General features: G+C 36.0%; 1 long non-coding RNA gene across 2 annotated transcripts in view; it reads right to left on the reverse strand.

Moving 5' to 3' along the window:
* Positions 1-17,830, reverse strand: part of LOC141506689 (uncharacterized) — a 145,281-nt gene that overhangs the window by 14,920 nt on the left and 112,531 nt on the right. For both annotated transcript variants that reach the window (XR_012473962.1, XR_012473961.1), the window contains one exon: positions 1,964-2,082. This is a non-coding gene — a long non-coding RNA (uncharacterized LOC141506689). The remainder of the gene's footprint in view (positions 1-1,963; positions 2,083-17,830) is intronic.

A 17,830-nucleotide genomic window follows, 5' to 3' on the forward strand; every position in this document is an offset into this window, starting at 1 on the left:
CCATTCTCCCATGTTCAGCTTGGAGTTTTCTTTGACACTTTCTTCTACCTCTCCTCTCATTGCCAGTGAATGGCTAAGTTCAATTGACTTGACTTCTTCCATCTGTGCCATCCATTCTCTTCTCTATTCCCACCATCACCAGTCAGGTATTTTATTTGCATCTGCCTGGATTGCCTTAGAGTCTCTATGGATCTTCCTAGCTTTATTCTCTCATATCTCAGAATCATTCATAATCCATGTATAAAAATAAAATTTCTTATTATCGAAATATTGGGTTGGTCATCAAATTCCCAGTGATATAAAACATTTATGATCAGAGAAAGTACTTCCCTTGTGACTTGATGACATGAATGCTAAGGGATATAATGAAGACAACAGCTTTCAGCACACTTGCATACTATAAACTCCAATCAGCACATTGTTCCATCTATTTTCTACAGGCTGCCTCTCTGAACAAGTCATTTAGCCTTTGTCTGTTGGGATAAACTCCTCAAGTAATCAATCAACAAGTATTTAATAAGCACTTTCACTTTACCAGGAACTGAGTTAGGTGTTAGGGATACCAAGAGAACAAATGGACGGGGCAGATGGAAGAAGTCAAGTCAATTGAACTTAGCCATTCACTGGCAATGAGAGGAGAGGTAGAAGAAAGTGTCAAAGAAAACTCCAAGCTGAACATGGGAGAATGGATAAATGTTGGTGCCATAGCAAGAAATAGCAAGTCAGAAAGGAGGGGGTTGAATATAGGATCCTAGAATCATATATAATATATTCAGCATAAATATTAAGGGAATGCATGTCAATATATACAAAACATTTAAAAACAACATAGTTTTGGAAAGAGCACAGTAGCAATTACAGGAACCAAGAAAGGCTTCAGGTAAAAGAGAAAACTTTCATTGCATCATAAAGGCTATGAGACCCTATAAGGCTGAGGGGGGACGGGAAGTGAGGAATATATTTCAGACTTCGTTCTGGACAGATGGTGAAAAGCATGGAGTGGGAGGGGGAAGGGAATAGAATGATTTTATTCCATTTATTATTTATTTATTTCATTTATTATTAAGCAACTTCTTTGTGCCAAACACTATACTAAGCACTTTAAAAATACAATATCTCATTATTATCTCTTTTTACAAATATTATTTCATTTTTATCCTCGTAACAACCCTGTGAGATAAGTGCTGTGATTATCCCCATTTTACCATTAAAGAAAGTGAGGCTGACAGAAGTTAAGTGACTTACTTTTAAGGTCACACAACTAGTAAATTTCTGAGGTTGATTTTGAGCTCAGATCTTTCTGACTCCAGGCTATACACTGTATACACTGTAATACCTATCAGCATTGGAGATAGAATGTTGTATATGAGAAACCAAGAAATAGTTCATTTGACTGAATCATAGAGTATGAGAGAAATAATGTTCAATAAGATTCCTTGCAGGGACCTATGTTCTTATAATTCTGTATATTTAGTAGTAATTGTGGTTCTGATATTTTATGTGAAGAAAGACTACTCATAGTAGCATTATATATATTTATAGTTCCAGCTATGTTAGTAGATATAGGTAGAAAGCTATGTATATGTATATATATACACACATATATACACAAACACATGTGTATGAACATATATACATATATTTGTACTGTATATTAAAAATGTAGGCAATTCTATTTACTATCTCAGAAAACTTCCTGCTGCAATTTATTTTAAAAGAAAAGTTCAGAAAATTCCTTCTTTCTAAGTATGAATTTGACTTGGCTTCCATCCTTGTTTTTTCTCTAAAATAAAGTCTTTTTCAAAATCTCTTGGTAAGGACATCTTCTGAATCTCCTCATAAATCACTAATAATTCTAGAAGTTTTATTTCCTCTCCTCCACCTCCCCACCTATCTTGGAGTTCTCATCCTTCTGAAAAAGGAATCAGGCTAAACGAATAATAACATATGAAATATTATTTACCTTTTTTAAGGGGGGTGGGGTTGTCTCTTCTTTGCATTATGGTAGTTTCTTCAAATGGGGGATAGGTATGTCAGCATGAGCCAAGGTTGTTTTTGCACACCTCTGAGATCAGCAAGTTTCTGTCGAAATTCACCAAGAAAATGGGACATGACAACCAGCACTATGGGATATTCAATCATTTCTGACCCACTTGTACATTTGGCCTGTCAGGATCATGTGACAGCAAGCTGATTTTTTTTTATTCTATTGCATGGAATGCTCAGTTATAAGAAAGGAGTTTTCCTTTCTAGCCTCTAGATCTTGATCACAACCTGGTTCCCGGATTTCAGATTTTCAGTTTAAACAAAAAAATTCAGCAACAGGACATCATTACTTGAAACTGATTAAGAATGTACAATCAAGGTTCCATGAATTTTCCCTTTTTTCTTATAACTATGCAAAGGATTGCTTTTTAAAATGTCTATCAGGAAACAATATAATCAATGAGTACTATTAATATAAATGAAAAGAATACTATAACCAACCTTGGATGAACAAATGTACCTCTCTTCTTTCCTTGAAGAAGTAATTCAACTCTGTGGCTCAATGGATACAGCACCAGGTCTGAAGTCGGGAAGACTGGGATTTAAATATAGTCCCAGACATTTACTAGCTGTGTGATCCTGAATAAGTCACTTAACCACTGTTTGCCACAGTTTGGCCTGGAGAAGGAAATGGCAAACCACTCCAATATTCAAATGAGATAATTAAGAGTCAGACAGGATGGGGGGGGGGGGGGCCGGGAAAGGGTATAGAAGGGTGTCTGAGCTGTCCCTTGTTATGCTGTATTTGGTTTTACTTAGCATTTTTTTCCCTTTGTAACAAGGGAGAGCTCTCTAGTTTAGGAATGAAGCAGAAAGGGAGAAGATACTTCAGAAATGCCTATGTTATCGATATAAGGTAGAATGGAGTCAGGAAATCTGAGCTCAAATCTTGCCCCAGACACTTATTACCTATGAAAACCTAAACAAGTCATTTAAAATCTCTATGCCACAGTTTCCTCTCCTATAAATTGAGGGGGTTGGACTCAATGATTTCTCTGGTCTGTTCCAACTCTTAAGTCTATAATCCTATGTTTTAAAAAAAAAGCATCAATGAAAACTTTTAAGTATATTTCATTCTGACCTATAAACCTCTCATAAATACTATTTAAGTAAAGTATAAATTACTTTTTTCCCTTTTTAAATATGGATTTACATTGAAAACTACTCTAGACTTCTTCTCCTAGGAGTACTTACTCTTGTTTTAGAATCAAAGAAATGGGGGTTTCAGGGAATCTCAGAGGTCATCTCATACAAAAATCCTTTATTTTACAGGTAAATCACTAAGGGCAATTCAAGGCTCTTGCCTGAGTCAGAACTTGTTCAACTATACCATGTTGCCTTTTCTTATGAATTTTATCTCCATTTACTGTTCATAAGATCAAAATTGTTTTTAAAAAAAGAATTCTAAAAAACATTATGAAAGATAGCTCAAAGCATTTTTATAGCTTCACATACTATCACTCCCCTGATCCACCTCACAACCCCATTCATGCTGAGAGCCAAGATAACATTTAGAAGACCATTTAGTTTCAATGTCAGTTTGGGAAAGGAAATGAATACTGAGGTGGGATTTTTTTTCTCTTTTCTATTTCTTTCCTCAAAAAGCAGTGAAGGGAATGTAGGATGTGATGGGAATTCATTTTTCTGAGAACCTGCTTAAAGATATATTGAGCTGTGAATGACATCTGTCGCAAGACAGGACGATGGAAGAAAAGAATCAGAAAATCAACATTTCAGCTAAGGAAACCAGGAAGTTTCCTTGAATGAAAACAGGGTAAGGCAAAATCTTAATGGGACTTATAACTCAGCAATGCATATTTTCCCAGTGATATCCATGAGTATAAAAATCTTAAGTGAGGGAAGCATCTCTCTCCCTGCCTCTCTCTCCCCACCCATAGCAAAAGAACACAACCACAAATACATATTCATGAAGGTACCCACAAACCACAACAAATACTCCAGATCACTATTTTTGCTGAATTCAATTCACAAATATGGAGATATAGAGTGGCATCCAGGTTTCAAACAGAGGCTGAATGAATTAAGGGAGTCCGTGGGGAGAATGAATTAGGGAAAAAATGTAGCTTATTGGAACAAACAGGTAAGAAAAGTGACTTAAGTGTCCCTTGAGAGGCTGGTACTACAATGCTAGGTGAGCCAAAGTACATTTTTATTTTTAAAAGGCAATATATTTTGGACACTTGCACAATTTATGTCAACAAAAACCTTCAGCAGAACCCTTTCTATCTCTTTTCCCTTACACAAACCTATAGATTTGATTATCTGTACCAAAAGCATGGTAGTTTGTGATGTCTTCTTTCAAGATAGTTGTTAAAAATACTGGTTTGACAAAGTGATTTTTAAGCACAGGGAAAATGTAAACAAAGTTCAAGATGAGAATGTTAAAACTCACTGTTCACAGATTTATACCATTTGAAGTATAAAGACTAGGCAAATATCTGAACCTGGTTTGTAATTTTGATTGGGTTTTTTTTTTGCAAGGCAATGGGGTTAAGTGGCTTGCCCAAGGTCATCCAGCTAGGTAATTATCAAGTGTCTGAGGTCACATTTGAACTCGGGTCCTCCTGACTCCAGGGTTGGTACTCTATCCACTGTGCCACCTAGTTGCCTCACCTTGCTTGTATTTTTAAACTGACAGAGTTCCATACTGAAATCAGACTTTTTCTATAGTACCAAACTCCCAATCCTTGCCTTGAAGTCTGACAGAAAGTCAGCTTCACAATGGCCCTTCACCTCCTTTAATACACATGGCACATTGAAGGGTCTTAACATTGTAGTAGAATGCCTACTTTTCTATTTAACTCTTCTGCAGGTTTAAGTTGGCAAATTTACATCAACTAGATTCATTGGTTTATCACTGAATTTATCCAGGCATACAACTAAATGACTAATGCAAGAGAATATTGTTGGAGATTTTTTCTTAATACAAGGAAAACAAGAGGAAGAGAAGAAAGTAGGAGAGAGAGAGAGAGAGAGAGAGAGAGAGAGAGAGAGAGAGAGAGAGAAAGAAAGAAAGAAGAAAGAAAACAGGAAAAAAGAAAGAGGATGGAAGAAAAGAAGAAAAACCAAATTATTATAGTTTCCATAACTAAATCTGATCCTTAAACTAAGTAAATTGTAATGGACTCTAAAACTTATAAGCATTGATTAATACAAAAGAAAAGGACATGGACATGTTTTATACATAGTATTTGCAAATTAAAGTACTGGAATATCTTCATGCTGAGATCATTATTTAAATAACTTTAGGAAACTGGTTTCCATACCACCAAAAAAAAAAGACAAATATGTGTTTCTTGGAGATGGTGAGTTGTTAGATGTCTAGGTTTGTGCAACTTGCATATGGGTGCCTAGACAGAAATGGCAATTACAGCTGTAGCAGGTTAACTGTATATTTAAACGGAGTTCAGGCAATATGCACCAGTTGTATTGTATGGTACATTTTTAGTCTCAGTTGTGTTATATGCTACATATTTAGTCTCTTTTGCCAATTTTTATTATCATTTACACTAATGCTAGAGGTACAACTTCTATCTGGAGCATTCAGAACTATCATTGTCTAAGTGTCTAAAAATAACCAAATTAAGAATTAGATTCAATAAGTGGTACATCCAAATAGATGCCCAAACTAGAAAAACAATTCATCAAAACACCATGCCAACAGTGAGATAAGTAGATCCACATGAAAGCAAAAATAAGACATAAAAGTGTAGCATGAAGTCTGTTCCATGAGAGAAAAGCCAGAAAAATAATACTATTCAGCTCCTGAAAATACATGGAAAAAGTACATTGTAGGGCTAGACTTTATACCAAAACTCAGAAAATAGGGCACTAATATAACTCTTAGTTTTTATTTTGTTGGGGTTTTTCTTAATAGGAGGAACACAAGAGGGAGAGAAGAAAGTGGGAGAGAGAGGGAGAGAGAGGGAGAGAGAGGGAGGGCACTGCTGTGCACACATTGTAAATTGCTCTCCAAATTTATGTCTTAAGATAGTAAGAAAGAGATAATTTGGGGTGGCTAGGTGACACAGTGGATAGAGTTCCAGCCCTGGAGTCAGAAGGACCTGAGTTCAAATTCGGCCTCAGACACTTAATAATTACCTAGCTGTATGGTCTTCGGCAAGCCACTTAGCCACATTGCCTTGCAAAAACCTAAAAAAGAGAGAGAGAGAGAGAGAGAGAGAGAGAGAATGAGATCATTTGTTTTCTGACAGCACAAACTCCAAAAGAAAGACAAAATTAAAAAAACCCTCACTGGTTTCTTAATCTGACTGAGAGAGAGAGAGAGAGAGAGAGAGAGACATTGAGAGAGGCAGTTCTTTGAAGATGATCACCACTTTCCTATATGACTTTGTATCCCTATGCATCTATAGTCACTAAATATGCTTAATGTAAAGTGAACTGGCAAAAGAAAGAACAAATAAGTTGATATTATTCTAAAATGACAGGCCTGTGAAGAGAGTTCAGCTGCTTGTGGTACTCTGAAGAAGAAATGATATAATTCAACAAATCAACAAGTATTTATTGAGTACACATTAGAGGCCAGATGGCATTCTTGGATGCTGGGAATTCATGAACAAAAATGAAGCTATCCCTGCCCCACAAGAGCCTATATTCTAGGGAGATCCAAATTACTGTTACTATTAAGGGCAGTGGGGGAGGAGAGGTCAATAATCAGTGAGAACCTGGGAGCAGATGCAACAAACTCTGCCTTTTCCTTGGCCACATTGCCCCATCTCCACCACCACCATGGTACAAACAAAATCTACTATGATACTCCAGCTTTTCTTATCAATATCAATTTCTAACACTATAACAATAACTCTACAACATCCTAATTAGATGGAAAGGGGAAGGGGGTTTACAAGGGGATTTTTTTTTTGTTTTTCTCTTCTTGCCTTCTCATTTTTCCCCTCTCCTTCCTCTTCTTATTTCTCCTCTTCCTCTTTCTTCTTCATCCTTCTGGTTTTTCTTCCATTCTTACTTTCTTCCTTCCTCTTCTCCTCCTCTTTCTGATGCATGCAATTGTCCTCCAGAAGTCTCCAGTTCCACTGTTATACTATTAAAACAACCTGGCAGAGAGAGATTGGGGAAATTTCACTGTTGTATCAGCAGGTTACACTGCCATCTTGTGGCGGTGACTCAAACTTTCAACCGCAAACTGAGAATAATGTTATTCTGATCCCTAAATTATAATTAAAGTTGGTATCTGTACGGGAAACCAGATGTGGTCGGCTGATCCACCATCCACTCAGGGAAAATAATCAAGAACATGAAGCATAGGTAACAGCAGACTCTCAGAGGAGATGTGTTCATGCCAATGAGACCTGGCAGCCCTCTGGGTGGAAATGTATGTCACATGGTACCCGTACAAATCCTGGAGTCCTGAACAACTGTAGTATACTGACTCAAGGACTCAGATTCATCTCTTTATCATGATTCTTCTTCCTTGTTTATCAGAGCAAAAGAATAACAAAAAAGCTTTGAAGTTTCCAAGAACTAGATCCCTTTTTTTAAGATTAGAAAGGAAAATGAAAGGGAGGAGAGAGCAGCAAGCATTGAGTTTGAAATAACACAGTAATTTTTCCTTTCCTATATTTATTAGAGAGGATGTAGTTTTATATAATGAGACTATCCTTATGTCCTAACCAAATGTCCACAGGGACACTAACAAGGAATGAAGTTTATTAAATGAGGAAGTCCCTTCTCCATCAAATACTTAGCATGCAAAGCAACTCACTATGCTGGGAGAGTTTTTCTAAATAGATATATTCACAAATGGCATTATAAATAATGTCCATAGAGTTACGAGACCATGGATGTAGAGCTGGAAGGTCATCTAGTTCACCCTCATATTATACAGATGCAGAAACTTCTCAGAAAAGTTATAATGTTTAACCAAGTACATAGGTGTATAGTGAGAATATTGAGATTTGAATACTAGACTTCTAACTCTTGCCACTGTGCTTTGCTTATCATATATTACCTTGATAGGGAATTTATGTGCAATAATTGTATTTTAATTTCAATCCCAGAGCTCCCAAAGTGGGTCTCTTGTCTCCTTGGTGGAACTGAATGTCTACTTTGCATGAGGGGTAGAATAGAGGTGGTAAGAGGGGTAGAGCTCCAGCCTTTTCAGTCACCTTTGGGATTCTTCAAACTTTAATTCACCCTAGAGAGTCTTAAAGTTTCAAATCTTCTTCAGAACTCCTCAAAACTTCAGATTTTTCTCAGCTTTGAGCTGAGAAAATGGACAAGACCAACGCTATTTCAGGTTGCTGAAGGAAAAGACTGGGAAGATATCAAAGAAGCCTGTAGTCTTCATCGTGTCCCTATTGCTATTGCTACATTAAAGATTATAGGTAACTTCCCCTTGGGTAAGAGAGGTCAAGAATTTTCAGTTTAACTGAGTTCCCTCACTACTAATGGGAGAGCTGCTCCACTCTGTATTGTCAAAAATATATTCATCTACATATACTTTTTCTGAATTGTTTTGCTATAATTTGGATAAATGGATTTGTTTGCTATTTGCTAGTTCACTGGCATTTGATGGAAAAGAGGTCAAGTCTTGACTATTGTTTGGTGTTTGTTATCCTTCATAGTCCAACCAAAATGACATCACTATGTCAGGGTCAATGTATAACGTGTCCTATAATGTGGCTAATCAATATAAGTTCAGACAGCTCTACCTCAGATCAGACACAAAGAGTCCATATGGACATTTGAATGGAAATGCTTCTAAATTTGTGCATTTCATGTTTCTTTTGATTTGCTGAAATTCTGCATTGCTTATAGAACACAGCACCTTCTCTGATGAGGGCACAGCATACTGGACAATTATGTGCCAATGTCTCTCATATAGCCAATTATGATACTCAGTAGTCAGAAGTTTGATTGGACCCAAACATGCTGTCTAAACTAATAAGGGAGCAGATAAATGCAATTTTTACCTGGTACCCCATCTCTTTGAGAAGAGCAGAGTAGCCTCTGGCCCCAACCTCCCTGGCAGAAGAGTAGGGGGAGAAAAGGCCAGATATATTTATTCTAACTTCCTTCAAGCTATTCAGAAATACCCACATGTTATAGGCATGGAGACAAAATTCACTAAATGTGAGTTTTTAATATTTAAAAAATATTATTCTTCAATAATTTTATGATATTTAAAGCTATACAGATATGAGGAAGGGGGGTTTGAAAGCATTTGTTTCCTGATATTTGAACTTTTGATCAGAATTGATTTTAGAGCTATAATAGGGACTTCTGGATTCAAATTAAAGACTATGGACATATTCTTTCATTTTAATGAAATATCAGCTCCTACTGAAGAGAATGAAGAAAATAATAATACCTATAAAAATGATAGGATGTGGACTTCTCAGGATAGATATCTTACTTCTTTCATTACCAGGTAGAAAAGTATTCAGGGTGAGGGTGGATCAGCAAGACATAGCTGGTGGGATAGATACATGCATCCTACATATATGCATGCATACATATGTAATTGAGGAAAAATATAGAGACAAATACACTAACACTTAGAGAGATGGAAGTCAGACAGAAGGAAAAAGGAATGACATTAGGCACAAACCTAGCATCTCTAATTGAACAAAGTACATAGAAAAACACCTGAGTGACTTCTATATGCTCTGTTTTCTGTTTCTTAAGGCTTTTGGAACCTCTGGATACAACAAAACAGACAATGAGGAAGAAAGAAGAGAGATGGTAAAGGAATGGATCGAGGTGAGATTTTGAAGGTGTTCAAATATATTGCTCAGAAAGCACTTGAAGGTCCTTGATGGATGATGAAGAAGTCAAGGAAGGAGATTTGCAGGTAGATGCCAGGAGCCAGGGAGAGTTTTTTTTCCATTTCTCGCTTAGCCCTATCCCATCTAACTTATAGTAGATGTGATTTCCATCTTTGGATTTTCATTCTCAGAATCAAAGCACCATTTTTACATTATTTCTAAAGATAGGCAGACATTTAGAGAATGCATAGAAGTACCATGGTTTTTCCACTGTTTTTTCCTCCAGTTATCTATCTTCAATAACCTAGAGCACATCAGTGAAATCTAAACTAATCTCATTCTAGGAACAATAATTTTAGTCAACAAACAGGGAAGCTTTTTCTTCTCTATACTTCCAGTTTATTTCAAGAAAGTGAAGAGGATAGAGAATTTTCCTATGATCTCGCTATACTGCCACCACCTGGTAGGATCTCTAATAGTCAGATGGCTTTCTTCTTACCAGACAGATGCCTTTTTTAACTCACATGAGATAAGGTATCTCATCAGAATAACATTCAAAAGAGTTCAATCAGGATCAGGTGTACCAAGAAGGGAAATCAGTTGGCCCTGTGCTTCCATTTGCTTCACCTCTATATCATGGGCATTCCTTGTGTTGCTTCTTCAACCAAAAGTGGCTTACTCCTGGTGGTCCCTGGAATATGTCCAACCCTGGCTTGTGTCCAAAACCTAAACTATCTCAGGGACCAGCAATTCGCTCACTCCTATTTCCTCGGTCCCCAGAGTGTTGTTATGCAAAATAAATTGCTTGAGTCAACAAGGGCTAAATTCAGGTACTGCTACCTTGTTGCCATTTGAGGTCTTCTGCCATAACATTAGCATGCAGAGAAAACAGCTGAGCCACCTGTGATTCCCCAGTGTTTGATGCTTTAATAAAAATGCACTAGAAAATATATTCTGTAGGAAACAGTCCTGCAGTGGGACCTCCAGGGATGGGCAAGATGACCCAACAGAAGGTCCTTTCAATCTCAGTACAATGCTCTTCACATCTGTGATTCTCTGCTACTCATAAGCAATGCACATCAGTTCAGTGAAGTAAAAAAGGAGGTCCAACTTGAGGGCCAAAAAGAGTGGAAAATATATAGGATAATGAGGAAATGTAAGGGCCACTTAAAGGTACCATTATGCAAACAAAGAAATGAAAATATTGAACAAACAAAGAATGCAGTCACCTTGGACAATTGCTTAGGTCAGAAACATACAAAAAAGGAATGAAAAATAATGGACCAAGCATGGGAAGTACTTATAGAAATATGCAACAAGCCTCAGATATAATGATAATGAAAATATTATCGTTTAAATGAAAACATCACTTTGAAATTGATGGTGCTGGGACAATGGATAGAACACTGGCCCTAGAGACAAAAGTCAAATCTGACCTCAGGACTTGACACTTATTAGCTGTGGGCAAATCACTTAACCTTAATTGCCTTGCAAAAAAATGGTGCTAAGCATGCTGATAATTCAGGAATTAATAATGCTTGATTTTTTAAAATCTAGTTTGATGAAATTGATGATCAAGAGGTGGAAATAATCACAATTGTACAGCAATAGACTTTTCAGGGGAAAAGTTATCAGACATTTTTAATGAATTTTATGTTTTGTTATGTTTATCTATTTTAATTTACTTGACAAGATAGCACCTGTGTGAGGATTTGATAGGGATACAAAGAAAAACAAGCTGTGGACTGCTCTTCAAGAAATTTATAGTATTGTAGGGAAGTAAGACATGTCTTCTTTTATTTGATTTGATTTTTGCAAGGCAATGGGGTTAAGTGACTTGCCTAGGGTCACACAGCCAAGTAAATATTAAGTGTCTGAGATCAGATTTGAAATCAAGTCATCCTAACTCCAGTGTCAGTGCTCTACCCCCTGTTCTACCTAGCTGTCCCAAAGTAAGACATGTCTACAAGTATCCAAATCACAAAACAGAACATGCAAGTGCATTATTGGCATAAAACGCTACAAGGGTTAAGAAACAAACTAAACCCTTCTGGAAAAGGCTATCAAAGAAGGTCATTTGGAAAAAATAGCATTTGAACTAAGCCTTTAAATGTTAAACATAAAGCACAAAGCAAGGAATTCTTAACTACCAAAGTTAATAAGAAGTGATATTACTATACACAAGGAAGGAGCTAAACCATAGCATGGAACACCTGTTCATTGGGTTGTGTCATGAACAATTCATAGTCACATTTAGGATTCATAATTAAGACCAAGTACTAAGACTCTACCAACTGAGTAACAATAAACCCAACTCATGAAGAAGACTAATGATATAAATCAAAGAAAGAGGGAGAGATGCAGAGTCAGTCATCAGCACCTAGAGTTTCTCTTTTTGTTTCCTCATTTTGTTTCTCTTGGGTTAATCACAATAGAGACAAAGGTAAGGATGGAAAAAAAGTCCAGTAACTGACTATTATATATCAATGAATCAAAGCCCAAATCTTCCTAACAAACAGCAACAATTTGAAATAGCTAAAATATTTATTCCAAAAAAAGTCATACCACTTGGGATCCAGCCTCAGACACTTAATAATTACCTATAATTGCCAATATAGCTTGAGTGACAAGGGTCATAGAAAAAATTCAATGGAGTAAATGAACATATGCAATATTAAATATCAAAGACAAAAAACTTCCAGTTTAGAGAGGGGGGAAAAAAGAAATTAACTGTCCTCAAAGCAAAAATGCATTATTCAAAATATATATTGTTCTTCCATCCCAGGGTTTAAGTACAGGGTGTAGGTAAAATGATCAAATTTACCATTTTACTGGATGGTACATCTTTTTTTTTTTTTAGGTCTTTGCAAGGCAAATGGGGTTAAGTGGCTTGCCCAAGGCCACATAGCTAGGTAATTATTAAGCGTCTGAGACTGGATTTGAACTCAGGTACTCCTGACTCCAAGGCCTGTGCTTTATCCACTACACAACCTAGCCGCCCCTGGATGGTACATCTTTACAATATGGTACATCTTGAGGAATCAGGTGGCATCAAAATAAATTCTGGTCAAGTTTCCTTACCTATAAAATCAGTCAATGGTCTCAATTAACTCTTAGAAGGGCATTTTTGGTCATACACGCACAATCATGTTAAAGATAAGTCAACATTAAAATTCCACATTAGTCATATTGTAAAAGAAGAATCAAAATAAAAAGTAAAAACCTCTCCTGAACAAGGGGTCGCTATTTCTCACAAATACCTATTTTACATACACATACACACATATATAAAACTTTATTATGCATACTTCTGTTTGCTAGTTATTTCTCTGGAGAGGGTTAGAATCTTCCTTCATAGGTCCTTTGTAGTTGATTATTTATAATATTCAGAATCACTTAGTCATTCACAGTTATTCTTCAAACAATATTATTGTTACAGTATACAATGTTCTCTTGGTTCTGTTCATTTCACTTCTAATTATTTCACATGAATTCTTTCTATGTTTTTCTACAATCAACATGCTCATCATTTTTTACAACACATTATCATCATTATTAGCATACACCATTTGTTTATCCATACCTCAATTGATGGGCATTCCCTCAATTTCTAGTTCTTTGTCACCACAGAAAAAGTTGCTTTAAATATTTTAGAATCTGAAAATTCTTTTCCTTTTTCCCCAGTCACTTTGAGAAAGACCTAAGAGAGTACTTTGAGGTCAAAAGAAATACAGTTTTATAACTCTTTGGGCATAATTCCAGATTGTTCTCCAATATGTTTGGGTTAATTCAGTTATACCAACAGTGTATTAAGGGTCCCAGTTTTTTCACATACCCTCCAATATTTGTCATTTTGTCCTTCTATCATTTTGGCCAGTGTAGTATAAATGATAATCTCAAAATTTTTATTTGTTTTTTCTAATCAATATTAATTTAGAACATTTTTCATATGACTATATATAATTTTGATTTCTTCATCAAAAAAACTACCTGTTCAGAGCAGCTGGATTGTGCAGTGGTTAGAGCACAAGTCCTGGAATCAGGAGAACCTGAGTTTAAATCCAGCCTCAGACACTTAATAATTACCTAGCTATGTGACCTTAGGCAAGTCACTTGACCCTACTGCCTTGCAAAAATTTTAAAAAAATTAAAAACTTCCTTGTTCATGTTCTTTGACCATCAATTGGGAGATGATTTATTTTAACATTACTTTTATCTTAGCTCATGATTGCTACCCCTACTTTTTTTTGCAACATCTGAAGCATAATTAATTCTACCCCAGCCCTTTATTTTTATTCTCTGTGTATCTCTTTTTAAATGAGTGTTGGGGGGGGGGGGGGGGTGTTTGTTTTTGTTTTTGCAAGAAAATAGTGTTAAGTGATTTTCCCAAGGTTACATGGCTAAGTAAATATTAAGCATCTGAGGCCAGAGTCAGGGTTGGTGTTCTATCCACTGCACCACCTAGTTGCCCCTACCTGTGTGTGTTTTTAAATGAGTTTCTTTCTAAATGTGTCTATTTCATGTTGTCATATTCTGGTCTTTACCTTCTTACTCCTCAGATGTCTAATTTACTTTCTGACCACTGCCTTCCTAGTTTGAACTGCTTCTAAACTTAAATCCCTCCCTTATTCTTTTCCTTTGTTCTCTTATTCTTTAATCTACTTGTTCTTCTAAATATCCTCCCCTAACCCATCCCCTTATCCTCCTATTTCTCTGTAAGTTAAAAAGACTTTTATATCCTTTTAGATACATATATATAGATATATAAGTGTGTGTGTGCATGTGTGTGTGTGTGCTATTCCCTCTTTAGCCCAGTTGTAATGAGAATCATGTTCTACCACTACCAGTCCTCCACTCCTTCCTGACTACACTGTAATTTCTTCTATTCATACTTTATATGAGATAATTGTTCCATTTTATTTCTCTCTACCTAATAAGTACATTTTAATTATCCCATCATTCTTAACTCTACCTTCTTTCAAAGTACTCTAGTAATGATAACATTCTTGAGAGTTACAAGATGTCATTTTCCTATATAAAAAGCAAAGAGTTTGACCTTATTAAATCTCTTATAATTGGTCTTTCATTTCATGGATCTTTCAGACCTTCTTATGTTTTTCATGATTCTTATGGGTCCAATTTTCCCTTTCTCACAAATACCTGAAAATCCTTTAACTCATTAAATATCCATTTTTCCATACTTGATTAAACTCAGCTTTTCTGGATAAGGTTTCCATGGATTCACAATCATCTTTTTTGTTATTTGAAATATCATGTTCCATAGTATTGTTCTATTAGAAACTAGGAGACCTAAAAAAAAAAAAGAAACTAGGAGGGATGGGAATTCAGGGAAGCATGGAAGGATTTGCATGAACTGATGCTGAGTGAAATGAGCAGAACCAGATGCATCTTCTTCTAGGACATGACATCTTGGCTGACTAATCAATCCATTGCTAGGCTGAATTAAACTGATTGATTTTCAAGGTTGGCTCCCTTTTGGGCTCCACTACTTATAGCTCTTCCATCCTTTAGAAGCTTCACCATGGGGGCGGCTAGGTGGCATAGTGGATAAAGCACCGGCCTTGGAGTCAGGAGTACCTGGGTTCAAATCCGGTCTCAGACACTTAGTAATTGCCTAGCTGTGTGGCCTTGGGCAAGCCACTTAACCCCATTTGCCTTGCAAAAAAAAAAAACCTAAAAAAAAAAAGAAACTCCACCAGACTCAATACCAAAAAGATAAAAAGATGCAAACTGATGGTGGCCCCATTCCAGAAACAGGTTTACATAAGAGGCACGCATCCAAAGCCAGAATAGCAGGAGAAGAGCACCCTTATCCCCCACCAATAAATAAACTCTGAGATTTATCCTTACACCTCATATAAAGAAGGAAAGAGACTTAATTTCTCTATTGGAATTGCTTACATTCCTTCTCAGATCAAAAGCTCAATTAAAAGGAATTTTACAACAGTAAATAGACAGGAAATAATCAGAGAATATCTGTACATTCTCTAAATCATAGTCACAGTTACATATCTTGATGTACTTCCAGAAGCAGTTTCACCAGTCCTTCACTGGGCTATCAGCATATCCTCTGAAGACTAGTCTCCCAGATGACCAGTATCCCTACTACACTATTATCATCTCCATTTTAAAGAAGAAGAAAATGAGGCAGAGGTTAAGTGAGTTGCCTATAGACATAGAGCTAAAGAGTGTCTGAGGCAGGATTCAAATTTAGCTTCCTGATTCTAACTCTGTTGTGCTGTTCAGTTGATTTCAGCAATGATTTTTAGTGTACCATTTAGGATTTTCTTGGCAAAGATACTGGAGTGTTTTGTCATTACTTTCTCTAGTTCATTTTACAGCTGAGAAACTGAGGCAAACAGGGTTAAGAGGCTTGCCCAGAGTCAAATAGCTAATAAGTATCTGAAGCCAGATTTGCATTTAATTTTTTTTATAATTTTTTTTACATAGTTCCTGCCAGGGGGTTATTTTGATAGGAATACTCCCAAATATTTTATGCTGTCTAGAGTTATTTTAAATGGGGTATTTTTTATTAGCCTCTTGCAGTATTTTGTTTGGATACTGATGATTTATGTGCATTTGTTTGGATACTGATGATTTATTTTATATCATGCTGTTTTGCTAAAATTATTGTTTTAATTAACTTTTTAGTTGAGTCTTTGAGATTTTCCAAGTATATCATCATATTGTGTGCAAAAAGATTCTGATTCCATTTTTTTCTTTTCCTGTTGTCATTACTGTGATTTCCAATATTATATCGGATAATATTGGTGACAATGGGCCTCTTTCACACTTGATCTTACTGAGAAGGTTCTAATTTATTCCCATTACAAATAATGCTTGCTATGGTTTTAGATAAATGCTTTTTTTTATCAATTTAAGAAAAAGTTCCCTTTTACCAATACTTTCAAATATTTTTAATAAAAATGAGTACTGAATTTTATCAAAATCTTTTTTCTGTATCTATTGATATATTCATGTGATTTTTTAAACTTTTATTATTGATTTAATAATTATGTTTATAGTTTTCCTTATGTTAAATCATCTCAATATGAATCCCATTTCTTTATAACATAAAATCCTTATAAGGTATTATTGTAATATTTTAGCTAGTATTTGAAGATTTAAATCTGGGTCTGCCTGACTACAGGTCCAGCTTTTCATCCACAATACCACATAACTACTCTGATTCCAAATCTAGTATTCCACTAATAATGCCATTTACATGTTTGCTCTCAAAGAGTTTATATTCTCTCAGGAAAGACAATATGTACATATATTAGAGGGCTTAAAGGATTGGACCTATGATTTCTAGATGAGAAATCTCCTAGATAAGAAAACTTCCTCTCCCAATTCCAGTTGGCGCTTTCCAGTAGTAGTAGTGGAAGGAGGAGGAGGAGTAGCGTAGCAGTAGTAGTAGTAGTAGTAGTAGTAGTAGTAGTAGTAGTAGCAGTAGTAGTTAGTAATGGTAGTAGTGATAGTAGTAGTAGTAGTAGTAGTAGTAGTAGTAGTAGTAGTAGTAGTAGTAGACATTGTTGTCCTACTAGCAATAGTAGTTGTAGGTAGTAAGTGATGGTGGTGATAGAAGCAGTTGTTAATAATAGTTATAATAGTAAGAGTTAGCATTAAAAATACTTTGAGGTTTACAAAGTATTTTCTATATGTTTTCTCATTTGATCATCACAACAGCCTTGAAAGAAAAATGTTATTTTTTTTACAGATTAAGAAACTAAGACAGACAGAGGTTAACAAAGCAAGCCCTTATTAAAAGCTTATTGCTTGGGGGATGGAGCCAAGATGGAGACAAGAGCGGATCCTGTCTTAGGCACTCTCTCATAAATTTTCGAAACTAAGGACTTTAACTAAATTTTTGAGAGACAGAACACACAGAGGGACCCAGTGAGGCAGTGTTCCTACTCAAGGTAACCTGGAAAAGAGCAGAAAGGCTATGCTCCCCGGGGTTGGAGGGACATCCAGAGGGGTGGCCTGCCAGAGTG

This window comes from Macrotis lagotis, chromosome 1, assembly GCF_037893015.1.
Source record: "Macrotis lagotis isolate mMagLag1 chromosome 1, bilby.v1.9.chrom.fasta, whole genome shotgun sequence".
NCBI lineage: Eukaryota > Metazoa > Chordata > Mammalia > Peramelemorphia > Peramelidae > Macrotis > Macrotis lagotis.